General features: G+C 47.1%; 2 long non-coding RNA genes across 2 annotated transcripts; both read left to right on the forward strand.

Moving 5' to 3' along the window:
- The first annotated feature begins 567 nt into the window (after window positions 1-567).
- On the forward strand, window positions 568-11832 carry LOC142071452 (uncharacterized). The gene is made up of 3 exons (XR_012667481.1): window positions 568-707; window positions 4796-4925; window positions 9357-11832. It is a non-coding gene; the product is annotated as an uncharacterized LOC142071452 (long non-coding RNA).
- A 577-nt stretch (window positions 11833-12409) lies between these two features.
- LOC142071453 (uncharacterized) lies at window positions 12410-16382 on the forward strand. Its single transcript, XR_012667482.1, has 2 exons — window positions 12410-13039; window positions 14126-16382. It is a non-coding gene; the product is annotated as an uncharacterized LOC142071453 (long non-coding RNA).
- The last annotated feature ends 1290 nt before the right edge of the window (window positions 16383-17672 follow it).

The following is a 17672-nucleotide window of genomic DNA, read 5'->3' on the forward strand; positions in this document are numbered from 1 at the left end:
TATATTCCATGCAGATTACAAAGACTCACTGATCAAATCCTCCTTCCCTGTTTTTAAGCAGCTTTCCTGCTACTTCCAAAGTGGTGACATTTTAAAATTAAATTAAAAATTCCATCCGGTTTTTGCTATCTCTACATTTCTAAAAGTACCGTAGACAGTGGTGTGCCATGTATGTATGTAACTCATGCATTGCATGCCCCAGGACCAGCTGTGCCCCTGGACCAATTACAACCAGGCCCTGAACCCACATGGAGGGTGCCATTTTGTAGAACAAAATGGCATCCTCCACACAGTGTGACCTTGAATGTGTAAGGGGACTGTTGCCCCCTTATTAACATTCAGTGGGGGCGTTTTAGATGCTAGCTCCCAGTACTAGAAAGGGGGAAGGGTCAATGGGGAATCAGGACCCTGAGACTGACAGCCCCCAGGTACAATGGGGAGAGGCCAACGCTCCAGGTCAACCTGAATGACAGGGTGGGCAGGCTAATCAGGGAGTCAGGAGGCCAGGGAGGTCCCGTCCTCCGTGAGAGCTGGATTTGTCTGGGTCAGACAGAGTGGGGCCGAGCTAAGGAGAAAGCAGGGGCCTAAGCTGAGCTGGGCCAGATCCAGAGGGACCAGAAAGGCAGCCCAGAGAGAGCAGACTTGCCCTGGGAGCAGAGCTGCAGCAACCAGAGCCAGAGGGGCCAGAAAAGCAGCCCAGGAAGCAGGTCAGTGCTGGGAGCAGAGTCACAGAAGCAGCCTGCAGAGCAGACCTGTCCTGGGAGCAGAGCTGTAGCAACCAGAGGCAGAGGGACCAAAGAAGCAGCCCAGGGAGCTGGAGGCAGAGCAGCAGAGAGAGTGGTGGAGCTGGGGCTGGAGCAGTCTCTGGAGCTGGGTGCAGTGAGCAGCTGGGGAGACTGGGCAGGGGTGACACTGGGAAGAAGGGTCTTACCACTTAGAGCCTGAGAGCGTGTGGCCACCACCAGAGCAAGTGTCCAACCCGCACCATCCCTGCAGCACAGCCAGGGCCTGAGCAGGAGGCCTGGGACTTACAAGGAGCAGACTGTGAACTGCCCGGACATTCCAGAGACACTGTTTGTGATGTTCCCTGCCACAGAGCGGGGTGATGTGTTTCCTTTAACCTTTCCCATTTTTCCTTATTCTTTTTAAGATTAATTGTTGATTAAATAACTTGCATTTGCTTTAAATTGTATGTAATGGTCAGTGGGTCAGAGAAGTGCCCAGGGCAGAGAGAGTACCCCAGAGTGGGGGCACCCTAGCCCCTGTCTTAGGTGACCACAGCAGGGTTGGGGGTCAAGCCCCCCAGGAATCCTGGGCCCAGCCTTGTTGGGGTTACGAGGACTCTGCCAGACAGGAGAGTGGAAGGGGAGCCCTCAAGGGCAGGGAGGCCACTGGGTAAAGGAAGTGGGAACAAGGACTCAGATCCTTTCACTAGCCCACTTCACCGGGGTAGTGCAGAAGCCAGGAAAGTTCCCCACAATAGCAGGACTATTCCCCCGCTTACACATGCGCAGGAGTAAACCTGGCCCCTCAGTCCAAACATAACCCTTACTGTGACCTGGTGCAAGCAGAAATGTAAAAAAAAAATAAAAAATTAAAGGTTCTATTTCCTTTAAGTATGTAGAAGAACGTCTCTGCAGGGCTGCAGCTGCCAGCAATAATCTGTCCATCTCAGAGATGGATAGCTAGCCTGACAATGAGATCATATCCACTGAAATGATCTCCCTGCTATTCAACTTGTCCAGTGTCAATTCTGTAGTCATGAATTCTGTAGAAAACGTTTTAGGGAAGGCAACAAAACGCTGGTAAATGAGAGTTGTTAGTGACCTGAATTATTTATGAAAAGAGAAATTTAGAAAAGGTCATTGTTTTAGTTATTTTGATAACACCATGTTTAATAATATTTTTAGAGAGAGCCAGAGAAGCAGATCATTGGCCTTTTTAAAATGTTCATTTTAAATATACTGTACCAAATCCTCAGCTGGTGTAGATCAGCATAGCTCCATTGACTTCCCTGGTCCTACACCAGTTTACATCAGCTGTGGATCTGGCCCACTGGACCTGACTCACCAAGGGTTACTCCAGTTTCACAAAAGCTTAACTGTACTGAACTCAACTAGACTATACTGGTGTTGATTGGAGTATGTCTGTGGTGATTCAGGTCCTTTGCATTTCTGGAAAAAAAAAAAAAAAAAACACAAAGCAACCATGAAGCATCTTAAACAACTCAATCATTTCCCTTTGCAATTTAAGAAGAAAATAACCCATAATTAAGCCACCCAGCAATAAGTGGTTAAATGGACAGGTTTTTTTGGCTCAGCAATAGGCAGACAAGCTCTTGCAGTCAAGTAAGATTTTGCTGTTGTGACCATTTTATCAGACTGTCTACAGCCTGCCTTTTGGAGCATCACAGTGTTAAAAATATTTTTCCCTGAAGGTATTATCAAACTGCAGCAGATGTCACTGACTTAGCACTATTTGAAGGGTCTATTAAATGTAATGTAATTAATTACTTAGGTTGTCATCACAGCACTGATTTTCAGAGGCTTAAAATGGTTTATTATTTAGGGTCCAGTTCTGCAAAATGCAGAGCACCCTCAATTCCTATGGACGCCAGGAGGGATGAAGGGCACTCAGCAATCAAGAAGTACTTAGCATCTAAGGGCTTGATTCTGAAAATACTTACTAGTAGGCCGGATGCTTACTGTTGGACATGATGCCACGACTCTAAATACTTACTGCTGGGCAAAGTCCCACTGGAGTATTGAGCTCTTTATTTGTAAAATCTTTGGGACAGGGACCATCTCTTGTATACTATATGGCACAACTACAACTTCTATCTCTAATAAAATATAAGGGAGCAAATGTTAAGGGGGAAAAAAAAAAATCTATAAGCCTATAGAGAACAACAAGCATGAATAATATACAACATGGGTGTCTGAAGAGCAAGTCTGAGTAATTTGGTTGTTTAACTAGACTTATAACATTAGAGGATGAAGGAGAAGCAGTAGATATGAATGTTTGGATTTTAATAAATTTGATATACAAAATCTTATTCTCAAAATTAATTTAAATTGGCTTAGATATGAACATGGATTGAAAACTGCCTAAGACTGTAAACAAAAATCAATAATAAATTATTAATTTGCAATATATCAAAGAGGAAAGGTTTCCAATGTGGTGCTCTAACATCAGTGTTTATTCCCATCTATTTCTCATCTCAGTTAATGAAATGGAAGAGGGGATAAATGGCATATTAATGACATTTGCATATAGTACTAAATTGGGAGTTGTTTCAAACACCACTGAGGGTAGAGGAACATTACAAAGGAATGTAGAGTACTTAGAACTATGGGTATAGCATAATAAATTTACATGTAGAGCCTCATCCAAAGTCCACTGACATCGATGGAAAGAGTTCAAGGTGCCATGTCTAGAGTTTGGAAGAATGGAAATTTATCTATCTGGGGAAAGATAATCAAAAATACAGCTATTCCATTGTGGAAATCTGAAGAACAAGCTTGATGAAAGACCTGCAGTGATCGCAGACAGAAATTTAGGTATGACTTTGCAATGCAGTTTGACTACTCAAGAGGCCAATGCAATAGTGAGCTGCATATGCATTGATGTAATAACCTCTCTCTGTAAAGCTTTGGAACAATAGGTATCTTATTACCAAAAATACTGATGAACTGGAAGATGTCCACAGAACAACAAAAAAAAGTGATTATTAGAGCAGGCTGAAATGGAATCATTTTGCAGGAATCTATTGATTTTGTCTAAATTTGATAAAAGTAGCAAATAGCTTTGTTTCAACAAGGTCAAAGCCCTTTGTTTCACTTTATCATTGTGACTATTTATATTACAATATACAATACATTAGGTCTCCCCACCTCTGGTGGTTATGGGCCACATTGTCAGGCCTCTCTTTACTGTTCTGCTCGGGTTGTGAATCTGGATGTGATGGGAAGAGGAGGAGTGCTTACCTAAGCAAGGAGTGCCCCCACTGTGAGCAAATGGGCATCACATCACTCTGGGAACCTACCTAGGCATGTACATATTGCCAAAAATCTAGCCATGGGCCTTAGGATCACTATGCATTGCATAGATAACTAGTAAAAAGAAAAGGAGTACTTGTGGCACCTTAGAGACTAACCAATTTATTTGAGCATAAGCTTTTGTGAGCTACAGCTCACTTCATCGGATGCATCAGAAGTGAGCTGTAGCTCACGAAAGCTTATGCTCAAATAAATTGGTTAGTCTCTAAGGTGCCACAAGTACTCCTTTTCTTTTTGCGAATACAGACTAACACGGCTGTTACTCTGATAACTAGTAAAGTATTTTATTTAATAGATTTATAGAAATCCATCCAGCCATATGCTTTAGCCACCCTTGATCATTTAAATACATCTGCTGCAGCAGTAAAATTTAAAATAAGACAGTAAGCAAACTAATTCCTCTCGTTTACAACCATGGAAGGAGAAGGAGTGGAGCAGGGCAGGGAGAAAAGCTTTGCAATGTGTATTGAGAGTCAACAGATCCAGGCTATTTGCAGACCAAAGCAGGGAGAGTGAATTCCATAGCCTCTGCAGATCGCAACATGTGAACTGGCACTGTGATCAGAGAATTCCAGTTCATTGTATGCACTACTGAGATTTGACACCATTGACCCAGAAAAGGGTGTGTGTCTCCCTCCTGAAGAATTAAAAACAGGATTAGAGAAGTGTCCAAAATGACTAAATAAGCTCACAGCATTGGAGTGATAATTTGAACTGACAGGACACAATAATTGTAGTTATTGCTGAGCACTGAAGAAAGATGGGGAGGAGGAGCAGAGACTAAAGAGAGGAGACACACAGATGACAAGAGGATCTTGGCAGAGTCTGAATGGTGGTGCTGCATGGAGTTTAAAGATTTCAAATCAGGTATTTTTAGTAGTATTAAAAAAGTGTGTTTGCTAAATGTTACATTGTCTAAAGTCTAAGATAATTGTAGGAGGTGCACAATTACCAACACTGCCACCTAATAATTAGGCAGGGATTTGGGAAGGCACCTCCCCTTTGAAAACAGTCTGGTTATTCAGTGCCCCTGTCCCAAGGGTTTCCAATCCCTTCCCTTGAGAACAGAGTCTTTTGAGGGTCCAGTCCTTGAATATCAAGGCTTTTTCCAGCATGTCACTCACCTAGGTAAAGAATCCTGGTGTGGTAATATCCTCTTGGAGTGCATAGGGGAGCCTGCTCCCACCCTTTCCACCAAACTCCAGTCCAGGGCCCAACGGCGGGCAGCTAGACCTGACTCCTTAGTGTGCTAAGCAGTTGCATTCCCCTGGACCACATCCTACCCCAGTCCCCATAGGTGGCGTGTATAAGAGACCGGGGAAGCTAAGCCTCTCCAAACAGTTGACTTGCTGCCTTTGGAGTGTGCCACAACCGAAAGGGTGGGTACCCCAGCCATGGCCAAGCCCACGCTCCGCCCCAAGGCCCTGGTCCTGCTTGTCCTCTTCCCCCGAGGCTCTGTCTCTTCCCATCCCTGCTTCGCCTGTATGGGAGCCACCCAGGAAGGGTGGAAGATGTACTCACAAGAAGTGAGTAGCTGGCTGGTCAGCAGGCAGGCAAGGCCAGTGGGGGTGAAGAGGCATGAGTGGTGGGGTGGGCAGAGGAGGGAGCAAAGAGGCATGAGCAACAGGCGGGGTGGGTGGGAGAGGGGGGCAAAGAGGTGCATGCATGCGCAAGCAGTGGTCAGCAGGTGGGCAAGCAGGGGGGTGAGGGGAGGAGGCAGAAGAGGTGGGTGGGGGAGCCAGGGGAGGAGGTGAAGAGGCATGAATGGCAGGGGCTGAGTGGAGCATGAGCAGGGCTTCAGTGGGAGGAGGCTGAGCAGGGGTGGGCCTCGGGACAGGCCACAGTCCAGGCATGTGCAGCCTCCCCAAATGGAGGAGTCACATGCTGCCCGTGCCAGTTCCCCTTTTGTTTCCCAGAGTAACTCACTCTAATCAAGTCTCTGGCCTGCAGTCTTAGTCACCAGCATCTTCTCCATGGGTTTGCACAGCAGACTCTGTGTTGCCGGATCCCAGGCAATGAGCTCCTGGGTAGCACTTTCCTTTCTGAGTTTAGAGCAGCTCCCTTCCCCTACCTCCTTCTGAGCTGCTGTGCTCCCTATTTGAAAGCCCTGCCTCCAGCTTATGCAGGCTTTGCAGGTGTGGCTGGGTGGGGTCACCTGGGCCCAGAGCTGTTCCTTAACTCCTTACTTTCCAATGTGGATTTTGTACACCCTGTCACAATAATGTATATTGCGTTGGGAAAAGTCTCCTGGCAAGAAAGGATTAAGAGACTTTTGTGAATGGCAGGAATGCATTCTTGATGCTGAGGCCACTTACCCTATCACATCATTTCTCTCTTGCTAAACATTCCAAGAGCCTCCAAAATTGAACTCTCTGAGTCGATTTCTAACTGCTGAGAACTCAAGGGTGCTCTCAGCCAGGGATTGGGGCCTAAATCTCTCAGGACAGGGCCATGGGTTCATCAGTGTGTGACAGCACTGGGAGTGGTTCTATGAATAGTAATCTCTAACCCACAAAAGCAGATCTGCTCAACTATTGCAGTGTCAGCCATCTCAATAGTTTGTCTCTGGAAATCATCATAGATGAGATAGGACTGGGAAAAAGCGTACACAATTGTATGCATTGTGATCAGAAGCAGTTTTCATTCAGAGGTAGATTCCTACTGCCCTCTGCTGTAGCATGTTTATAAAACTCTTGAGAAAAGCAATTATTAGAATCTGACAAATATACTAGATATTAAACCCAAAGAACTACATTAAGAATGTGAAAAATGTAATGAGAGTCTAAAACACCAGGCTTTGATTTTTCCCTTGTTTACACCTAGCATTCCTTAAAATGTCTTAATCAACTTATTTGCAGTTTTATATGTATACAAACAATTGTGCCCAAGCTGATGACTTTTCTGCGACATTTCAGCATGGACATTAAAAAAAACAACTTTAGCTATGTAGTACTGCAAACCTAGAGGTTACAATGGAAGGGCTGCCACAGCTTTAACTGGCAAAGTGCCATCTTTCGGCCCTTCTTCCACTCTTGGTTTTGAGAGAAGTTGATCCAAACCTGCCCCCTAGTTTTGGATCCAGTGGTCATTTCATAGTTACCAAGCACCTCCCCTCTCTGTAAAATCCCTGGGTAAAACCTTCTTCTTTTGTAAGAGTTGCACTTGGCCCAATTTACATTCACTTTGCCCAGTTATAAATGATTATACAGAATATAAGGCAATGGAGAAGCAGATCTTCAGCTGGTGTAAATGGGCCTCGTTCCACTGACACTACATCAGCTTACACTCAGCAGAAGATCTGACCCTATGTCTTTACAAATTAGGTCAAATAATCATAATCTCTAGGCCCAGTTCTGCAATCCTTACTTGTGCTGAGTAGCACTGTCCTATGTGAGTAGTTCCATTGACCCCAGTTGGACTACTCATGTGAGGAAATGCTAGTCAGCATGATTAAGTCTTGCAGAATTGGGTCCTCTGTTAAAAGACTAGAATGTGTTCTGTTTATTGACATAAATGTGCTCTGACAGAGAGCCAAGATACAGGAGCCAAAGTTTTCTCAGGCCTTTGGCATTTCTTGAAATAATTCATGTACTTGATCTTTCCTGGTGTGAAAGCAGAATGAATTATATTGAAATTATAATTCATTAAAGAAATGCTACTTGAAGGGTTTGTTGAAATATAGTTGTCAGGAAGAGAAACATTAAGGAGTGTGAGACAATGGGTCCTCAAACTAATTAACTTAGAGCTCCTACTGAGCTAGGAGATTGGTAAACGTTAGTATGCAAATAAGATATGTATGTATATTTGTCAGTTTCTGCTTTCTTTTGTCTCTTATGTTAAATTGGCTTTGGCTTAGCTGTATAAATAAGTTATCTTGAGCCTCAGAGAGGGGCTCACATCTGGGTGCATTAGCAAAGCGCTTTGCTAATAAACAGAGTGGTCTGACACATTACGTGAATCCTGAATCTGACTTTGACAATTTGGAGGTTCCACCGAGATGGCAACCGTCTTCACTGGGGCCGTGTGACTCCTGACTGTTCTTAGGATGGCCGTGGCAAGCCGGCACCTGGGCATTTGGCCCAAGCGGTCCTCCGCCAGAACGGAAGGGTGCATGACCACAGTGAAGTTTACGCCATTGAACCTGTTGGTTCCCACTCTGTTCTGGTAGGGATCCCGGGATCTGACATCAGGAATCTGGTCAGGTAATTATGTCTGTGGTTTGTCCAGACTGAGGACTGTCTTGTCTCTGTCTATCCGTCCTCCCTGTGGTGTGTTTGAGTCTGGGCGCTGTCTCCGTCCAGGGATTGCCTGACTAAAGGGTTCCTGTCCCCGCGGTCTGAGTGAGTGAAATCTGCACAATCCCAGCTGCACCGCGCCTTGGGTGAAACCCTTGGTGTGAAAGCAAGGGCGATTGAGGCAGTAGCCTGTGGGCTCCTTTTGTGTGTTGCACCGGGCATTGCTCTGACGAACCCGACTTTCCTTCTTGTGTGATTGGTGTGTAAAGTCCTCCTGTATGGGTAACCAGATGTCTAAGTCGGGACAGTTCCCTAAAGGAACGCCGTCTCAGTTTATGTATTTTAGGAAGAGTCCAGACTCCTGTAAATTTCTGGAAAAATGGTCTAGGCTAAGGGGGTCAGGTCGAGTGGCTACTACCATCACTACGGTTCTGTCCCCAGAAGCCTTTACAGCTATTCTGAGGGAAAATGAGCCCTTTTCCCACAGAAATGGTCTATAAGGGACTGCTGCAGGCAGCAGACAGAGAGAGAATCCGATCAAAATTGTTTGACTATTGGGTAATGTAATCAAAATCACTAAAGGATGTAAGGGGTTTCTATTGGAACATAACTTGGCTGCTCCTGGTTGTGTCTAGTTGTACAAGATGGAAGTGTAATCGGGGTACAGTTGTGTAAAAGAGTAATCACAGCGCAAGGGATGTTAGGCAAAAGAGAATTTTGTGTGTGTGTATAGTACTAAAATCTGAAGCTGTGTCTCAGCTATTACCTGAGAATAAACTTATAGTTTGGTACAGCAGAGAAACTATTGCAAACATGGTCTGTTGCACAGGAGGGGAAACTGAGGTACACCACCTCATGAATTTCATAAATGACCAGTGAGTGGGGTAATTCACTAGCGTGACTATAGAACAGCCTGACTATAGAACAAAATAAGTACAGCCTGGAGGTAATTCTTCTGTTTTTCCTGCAATTAGCAAGGAAATTTGTAAAAGGAAGTGGTATTATTATTAAGCAATAATCGGTCCTCACCAGGGGTGTGGAAATTGTTTCTTTTGTTTTTCAGACACTCTACAAGCAAGCTGGCGCCAGTGGAAGAATAACTCAAAATACCATGGATCTATGTTTTGTGTTGTTTGTCTGTGGTCTTTGTCTTGTTGCTAGCATTGTTGTGTTTTAATGAACAGAAAACCTCATGACATGGGTGGGGGATGGCTTCAAAAGGCTGACCTTGGCTGGTGGGGAAGATATGTATGGGAATGCAAAAGGCTAACTCAGGAGAATCCCAAAATTCAGTGGCCACTGTTAGGATTTTGGGACAAAGACCGAGTAGACGTCTTAAAAGACAAACTCGGCCAACCTAAAACTAAATTGGCAAAAGGAGAGGTTGATTGTTTCATGCAGTGGTGGGAAGAGGCAAATCATAGGTGGACAGAATCAAAACTTGCCTCTCTCAAAGATTCTGGCTTCTATCCCACCAGATATAACTCATTTTACTGGTGTTGATTTGTGCTCTGCTTTCTTTTCTGTCCCGGTTCACCCTGACTCCCAGTTCCTGTTTGCCTTTTCTTACAAGGGGCAACAGTACACATGGACCACACTGCCCCAGGGGTATACTGAAAGCCCGTCATATTTTTCCCAAGCATTAGCCCGAGACCTTGCTGACCTTGTTTTCCCGTCCAGGTCCACATTAGTCCAATATGTAGATGATCTACTCCTCTGTTCCCCTTCGTTGTCTGCATCTGAAACTGACTCTTTAGTGCTCCTTACTGACCTAGGAAATAAGGGTCACAAAGCTTCTCGCTCTAAACTACAACTCTGTCAAGCTTCTGTCACATACCTTGGCTTTCTCCTCTCCCAGGGTTCCCATGCACTTTCTCCCACCCGCGTCCAAGCTATCCTTAGCTTTCCCCGACCCCGCTCCCCACGCCAGGTCGGGAAGTTTTTAGGCATGGCTGGATTTTGCAGACAATGGATTCCCCAATATACCTCCCTTACAAAACCTCTCCAGGAACTCACTCGATTCTCTGTGCCTGACCCCATGCCGTGGCCCCCTGAGACCAATTCTGCCTTTGTTTCCCTCCAACAGAGTTTGGCTTCTGCCCCTGCCTTAGGGCTGCCTGACTATTCTAAGCCTTTTACCCTTTTCTGCCACGAACAATCTGGGTGTGCACTTGGAGTTCTCACTCACATGAACAGAGAAAAGAACCGCCCAGTGGCTTATTTCTCTGCCACTTCAGACCCTGTTGCCCAAAGCTTACTCCCCTGCCTGCGTGCTGTGGCTGCTGCAACACGCCTAGTCGAAATGTCTGATTCCCTTGCTCTCCGCTCTCCTCTTACCCTCCTGGTCCCTCACTGACCTCACCCTGCTCCAAGACTCTGCCCCAGAAACTGAGAAAGAATCCTGGGTTGCCCAAGGTTGCTCTCTACATCCCGATTCCTTTTGGCGCTCGCCTACTGGTGCCTTTGTAGCCCCCTTTTCACTCTACCCATCTCTGGCCGCCCTGCTACACGGTGTTTCGCATGTCGGAAAGGAGGGGATGGTCTCTGCTGTATCAAAGACAGGATGGTGGGCCCCCCATTTTAGCTCTTTTGCAGCCCACCACTGTGCAGCCTGTAGCATTTGCCAAAGCCATAATATCGGTAAACCTGTGTAAGCAGAGACAGGGTGGGCTCCACCCTGACATCTGGTGGTGAGGTGTGGCAAGTTGTGGAAAAGAACTTCAGGGGCTGATCTCATTTGCATAGGCACACCCACCCCGCCTAGAATGAGGCCATAACTGCCCAAATGGTCACTTTGGCTGCTGTGGGATCCCCAGTGTCTCTGTTATTGGGGCGGGAAGAATAAATTGTTAGTACCCTGATTATGGGAACTGTGCTTGGAACTGTACTTGGCCTTTTTGTTATGACGGAGGGACTCACCATCAACTGAGTAGCACTCACTAGGCAAGGGACATGGGTTCCAAAACTCTGTGAATTGAGAGAGACTTGAGACAGGTATTAGTGCCTGGTGGTGTAGGCCCCTTTGTGAGGGCCTGAAGCACCAATTGCACCTCTGTCTCTCTCCACTGTGGGATGTCAGAGCTAATTTTGGGTCTATTAAGAGTTTTGTTACAGGTATTGTGCTGAATTCACTTCAGCCTTATGGTGCACCAGCACTAAGGCTCCCACTACTATGAGCTGAAATCACTGAGCACTGTGTCAAGTAGTGGGGAGCCGGAAGATCTAGTGTGCAGCGGAGCTATTTGTGAGACGGCGGGGTGAGCAGAGCTGTTTGTGAGACAGCGGCGTGTTCGTGAGACGGCGAGCTGAGCGGAGCCGGTCGTGAGACAGCGGCGTGTTCGTGAGACGGCGAGCTGAGCGGAGCCGGTCGTGAGACAGCGGCGTGTTCGTGAGACGGCGAGCTGAGCGGAGCCGGTCGTGAGACAGCGGCGTGTTCGTGAGACGGCGAGCTGAGCGGAGCCGGTCGTGAGACAGCGGCGTGTTCGTGAGACGGCGAGCTGAGCGGAGCCGGTCGTGAGACAGCGGCGTGTTCGTGAGACGGCGAGCTGAGCGGAGCCGGTCGTGAGACAGCGGCGTGTTCGTGAGACGGCGAGCTGAGCGGACCCGGGCGTGAGACAGCGGGGTGTTCGTGAGACGGCGAGCTGAGCGGACCCGGGCGTGAGACAGCGGCGTGTTCGTGAGACGGCGAGCTGAGCGGACCCGGGCGTGAGACAGCGGCGTGTTCGTGAGACGGCGAGCTGAGCGGACCCGGGCGTGAGACAGCGGCGTGTTCGTGAGACGGCGAGCTGAGCGGAGCCGGTCGTGAGACAGCGGCGTGTTCGTGAGACGGCGAGCTGAGCGGAGCCGGTCGTGAGACAGCGGCGTGTTTGTGAGACGGCGAGCTGAGCGGAGCCGGTCGTGAGACAGCGGCGTGTTCGTGAGACGGCGAGCTGAGCGGAGCCGGTCGTGAGACAGCGGCGTGTTCGTGAGACGGCGAGCTGAGCGGAGCCGGTCGTGAGACAGCGGCGTGTTCGTGAGACGGCGAGCTGAGCGGAGCCGGTCGTGAGACAGCGGCGTGTTTGTGAGACGGCGAGCTGAGCGGAGCCGGTCGTGAGACAGCGGCGTGTTTGTGAGACGGCGAGCTGAGCGGAGCCGGTCGTGAGACAGCGGCGTGTTCGTGAGACGGCGAGCTGAGCGGAGCCGGTCGTGAGACAGCGGCGTGTTCGTGAGACGGCGAGCTGAGCGGAGCCGGTCGTGAGACAGCGGCGTGTTCGTGAGACGGCGAGCTGAGCGGAGCCGGTCGTGAGACAGCGGCGTGTTCGTGAGACGGCGAGCTGAGCGGAGCCGGTCGTGAGACAGCGGCGTGTTCGTGAGACGGCGAGCTGAGCGGAGCCGGTCGTGAGACAGCGGCGTGTTCGTGAGACGGCGAGCTGAGCGGAGCCGGTCGTGAGACAGCGGCGTGTTCGTGAGACGGCGAGCTGAGCGGAGCCGGTCGTGAGACAGCGGCGTGTTCGTGAGACGGCGAGCTGAGCGGAGCCGGTCGTGAGACAGCGGCGTGTTCGTGAGACGGCGAGCTGAGCGGAGCCGGTCGTGAGACAGCGGCGTGTTCGTGAGACGGCGAGCTGAGCGGAGCCGGTCGTGAGACAGCGGCGTGTTCGTGAGACGGCGAGCTGAGCGGAGCCGGTCGTGAGACGGCGAGCTGTGCAGAGCGGAGCCGGTCGTGGTGGAGCGGAGCAGAGCCCTGTGGGGCAGTCAGCTTCAGGACACGTAAGGTGCCCCTTACCTCTTTCCCCCACACCCAGGCACATTTTAGCCAGACTGGGGAGTAACACTCTGCAGGTGAACTTTTGAACTCCGGGGCTGGACTGTTTTTGGACTTTGGGTGATTTGTGGATTGCTGGACTCAAGAGACGTTTGGGTTCTGGGACTCAAGAGCCTGAGGGAAAGGATGTGGCCCAATTTTTCTGGGGTGGGTCGGTGTTCATGGTTTGGTTAATGAACACTAGTTGTGGTGTTTCCCCAATTTAATGCTGATGTTGTTTACCTCATGTTATTAAAGATTCTCTACTACACCAAGACTCTGTGCTTGCGAGAGGGGAAGTACTGCCTCCTTGAGGCGCCCAGGGGGTGTGTAAGATTTTCCCAGGTCACTGGGTGGGGGCTCGAGCCAGTTTTGCATTTGCTTTAATGAGAGGGAACCCCTGTGTACTGAACCCGGCCCTTGCTGCTATCAACTTGGCCTGGCAGAAGGGTTACACCTGTAAAAGTGGCCCAGGGGTTCCGGGGCCTGCCTCAAGCACCGTTCTTGCACAAATGCCTAAGTGTCAACAATATGAATTTATATTGGTTATGGTATGTTTATTCTCTGGTTGGATTGAAGCCTTTCCTTGTTGCAAGGCTGACTCACTGTCTGTTGCCAAATGTTTGTTAAATCGTATTATGCCTGCCAAGGGAATTCCTGCTACTCTGTCCAGTGATCGGGGTGCACATTTTACTGGACAACTTGTTCAACACCTGGCCCGTATATTGCATATCAAACACCTGTTGCACTGTCCCTACCACCCACAGAGTGCAGGTGCAGTTGAAAGACGAAATGGTGTACTTAAGAATAAGCTTGCTAAAATTTGTGACTCTACAGGATTAAGCTGGCCAGTAGCCTTACCATTAGCCCTTATGGACATGAGATCCACTCCATCCCAAAGGCATAAATTAAGTCCCTTTGAAATTGTTATGGGACGCCCTATGTGAGCTGTGACTACCATTACTCCCGTTCCAGATTTGAACTTGACTCACAGTGCGCTCCTTCAGTATTGCAAGGGACTATTGAAAGCTGTAAATCACTTCCATTCACAGGTTCGAGTCGCCTGGCCCACGGAACCCACCTCCGATGCTTGCCACAACCTCAAGCCAGGTGACTGGGTCTACGTACGGCGCCATCATCGAAAGCACATTTTGGAGCCCCGGTGGAAGGTTCCTCACCAGGTACTGCTTACTACACAGACGGCTGTTAAACTATCTGGCATTGCAGCGTGGATACGTGCTTCACAGTGTAAGAAGGCACCACCCCCAGAGAACCAATCATCACCTCAGGACAACGCAGAGTCAATTTTGACTCCAGAAGAAGACGTAGAGGAACAGTCTGCAATACCTTACAATCTACGCTCTCGTGAGGGTTGCCAGAAGCAGACGATGAACAAAAATAAATAAATAAATAAAGCAGTAGCGAACCTAGCGCCTACTGCCTGGTGGGCGTAAAACCGTGACTGCGGTTCCCTCAGTTGAGGTTGTCAGAACCAGAAGAGTCTTGCCTCCAACATGCGCCTCTGCCTGTTCCTCGGCTGCTGGTATCTTACGGTCTGGGGAGACCACAATGACAATTATTTTATCCAGCAGCAGGTGTGGATAGCCCAGACCCTTAATATTTCTAATTGCTGGGTCTGCATCCACATCCCAGCCCACTCTCAAACTGGTGTTCCTGTCCTGGCTATCCCACTCAAGTCCCCTGACCTCACTAGAGGGCCTCGTCCGTTTAACAAAATATGGAACAGCAATGACACTTGGGAAGCAATGGGAATAAATGCATCTAAAGGGATAAGTGTGGTGGAGGGAAAAGGTCACTGGTGTTGGGTGTGTAATGGGACAGGGCTGAATCTGGGGAAAAGCCGTTGCCTTCAGCATATTGTGGCCAATGGTGTATGGGATTATTCAAACAAAACTAAAAAGTGGCGGGTATGGAGATATGAATTTTTTCTCAACCTGGGATCAAACAGAGAAATCAATCTCATATTCCCCCTACAATAACCTTAGTGAAAACAATACAATCTTTCAATGTCATGCAAATAACACCACTCCTCGTAAGGAGGATTACCCTGTACCCTTTGGGGGATACTACTCCTTCTTTGCAAACACCTATATGACAAATGGGTGCAACCGACCCTTCCCGGCCTTAATAGGCCATCACTGGGTGTGTGGGACCAGAGCTTATACCGCACTACCAGCTAATTGGTCAGGAATCTGATATCCCGCCCGACTCTTCCAACAATTCTGAGTGCTAGGAACCTTCCCTCGAGAACGCCTCCGCAATTTCAGGCGAAAAACAAGGAACTTAACAGATGCCCAATGGTATGTAAATAACATAAGCCCCTTAACCTGGGAAGACGCCATTGGCAGTTCCTTAATACCATTAGGGGGAGTAATACACCATGCAAAAACGGCTCCTAAGGTTACAAGCAGTAGTTGAAATAATGGCAAATGAAACCGGAGAAAGTTTAAGAGCCCTGGCCAAAGAAACAGGGGCAATCCAACAGATGGCCCTCCAAAACCGTAAGGCATTGGACATAGTGCTGCCGGCAAAAGGAGGGACTTGTGCTCTGATTGGAAAAGACTGCTGTGTGTATATACCAGACAACACCAATGAGGTAATAGATCGTGCTAGCCACTTAGAACAAATTGCATATCTTCCCCACGAAGAGCCAAGTTCTTTATGGAAGTGGCTAAGTAACCTTTTCAATTTCTCTGGCATAGGAAACTGGTTGTTTCAGGGAGCCCTAACTCTCCTGTTTGGAATCCTAATAATTTTTGTATGTTTTCAGTTACTTTCCTGTTGTATCCAAAATTGTGTCAGGCATGCTACACAGATAGCTGCCCCAAACCAGAGTACTAATTTGATGATTTTAAATATCACTGATGAACAAAGAGATAAAGAACGATTGATATGTGCAATCCAGTCATTGTTGGTCATTGCGTAGCTTGACCAAAAGGAGGGATTGTGAAAGTAGAATGAATTATACTGAAACTATAATTCAATAAAGAAATGCTACTTGAAGGGTATGTTGAAATATAGTTGTCAGGAAGAGAAACATTAAGGAGTGTGAGACAATGGGTCCTCAAACTAATTAACTTAGAGCTCCTACTGAGCTAGGAGATTGGTAAACGTTAGTATGCAAATAAGATATGTATGTATATTTGTCAGTTTCTGCTTTCTTTTGTCTCTTATGTTAAATTGGCTTTGGCTTAGCTGTATAAATAAGTTATCTCGCGCCTCAGAGAGGGGCTCACATCCGGGTGCATTAGCAAAGCGCTTTGTTAATAAACAGAGTGGTCTGACAAATTATGTGAGTCCTGAATCTGACTTTGACACTGGGTAAGTAACAAGAGTTTTAGATCAAGCCTCTCAGAATGGCACATGGAGTGGACCCTCTTTCCCTTTACAAAGGAGAGGATGGGGAGAGCACCTGCTTCTGTGTCAAACCCCTACCCCATGAGCCTCACAGAAGGTTTTAGGTTAGGATCTATGCAGGAAGAGTGGGCGGGTATAAGGCTATATCATCCCTCACCTGCCCATGGAGTTTATCTTCTGATTAGGGCTGTCAATTAATCGCAGTTAACTCATGTGATTAACTCAAAAAAATTAATGGTGATTAAAAAAATTAATCGCGATTAATCGCACTTATAACAATAGAATACCAATTTAAATTTATTAAATATTTTGGACGTTTTTCTACATTTTCAATATTGATTTCAATTACAATACAGAATACAAAGTGCACAGTGCTTTATATTATTGTTTTTATTACAAATATATGCACTGTAACAATGATAAACAAAAGAAATACTATTTTTCAATTCACCTCATACAAGTACTGAAGTGCAATCTCTTTATCGTGAAAGTGTAACTTACAAATGCAGATTTTTTTTGGTTACATAACTACACTCAAAAACAAAACAGTGTAAAACTTTGGAGCCTACAAATCCATGCAGTTTAACTTCTTATTCTGCCAATTGCTAAGACTAACAAGTGTGTTTACTGCTGTCTGCTTCTTATTTACAATGTCACCTGAAAGTGAGAACAGGCATTCACATTGCACTTTTGTAGCCGGGGTTGCAAAGTATTTACATGCCAGATATGCTAAACATTCGTATGCCCCTTCATGCTTTGGCCACCATTCCAGAGGACATGCTTCCATCCTGATGATGCTCGTTAAAAAAATAATGCATCAGTTAAATTTGTGACTGTATTCCTTGGGGGGAGAATTGTATGTCTCCTGCTCTGTTTTACCTGCGTTCTGCATATATTTCATGTTATAGCAGTCTCGGATGATGACCAGGCACATGTTCGTTTTACGAACATTTTCACAGTAGATTTGCCAAAATGCAAAGCAGGTACCGATGTGAGATTTCTAAAAATAGCTATACCACTTGACCCAAAGTTTAAGAATCTGAAGTACCTTCCAAAATCTGAGAGGGACGAGATGTGGTGCATGCTTTTAGAAGTTTTAAAAGAGCAACACTCTGATGCAGAAACTAGAGAACCCAAACCACCAAAAAAGAAAATCAACCTTCTGCTGGTGGCATCTGGCTCAGATGATGAAAATGAATATGTATTAGTCCATACTGTTTT

The sequence above is a fragment of the Caretta caretta genome, chromosome 3 (genome assembly GCF_965140235.1).
Source record: "Caretta caretta isolate rCarCar2 chromosome 3, rCarCar1.hap1, whole genome shotgun sequence".
In the NCBI taxonomy this organism is placed as follows: domain Eukaryota; kingdom Metazoa; phylum Chordata; order Testudines; family Cheloniidae; genus Caretta; species Caretta caretta.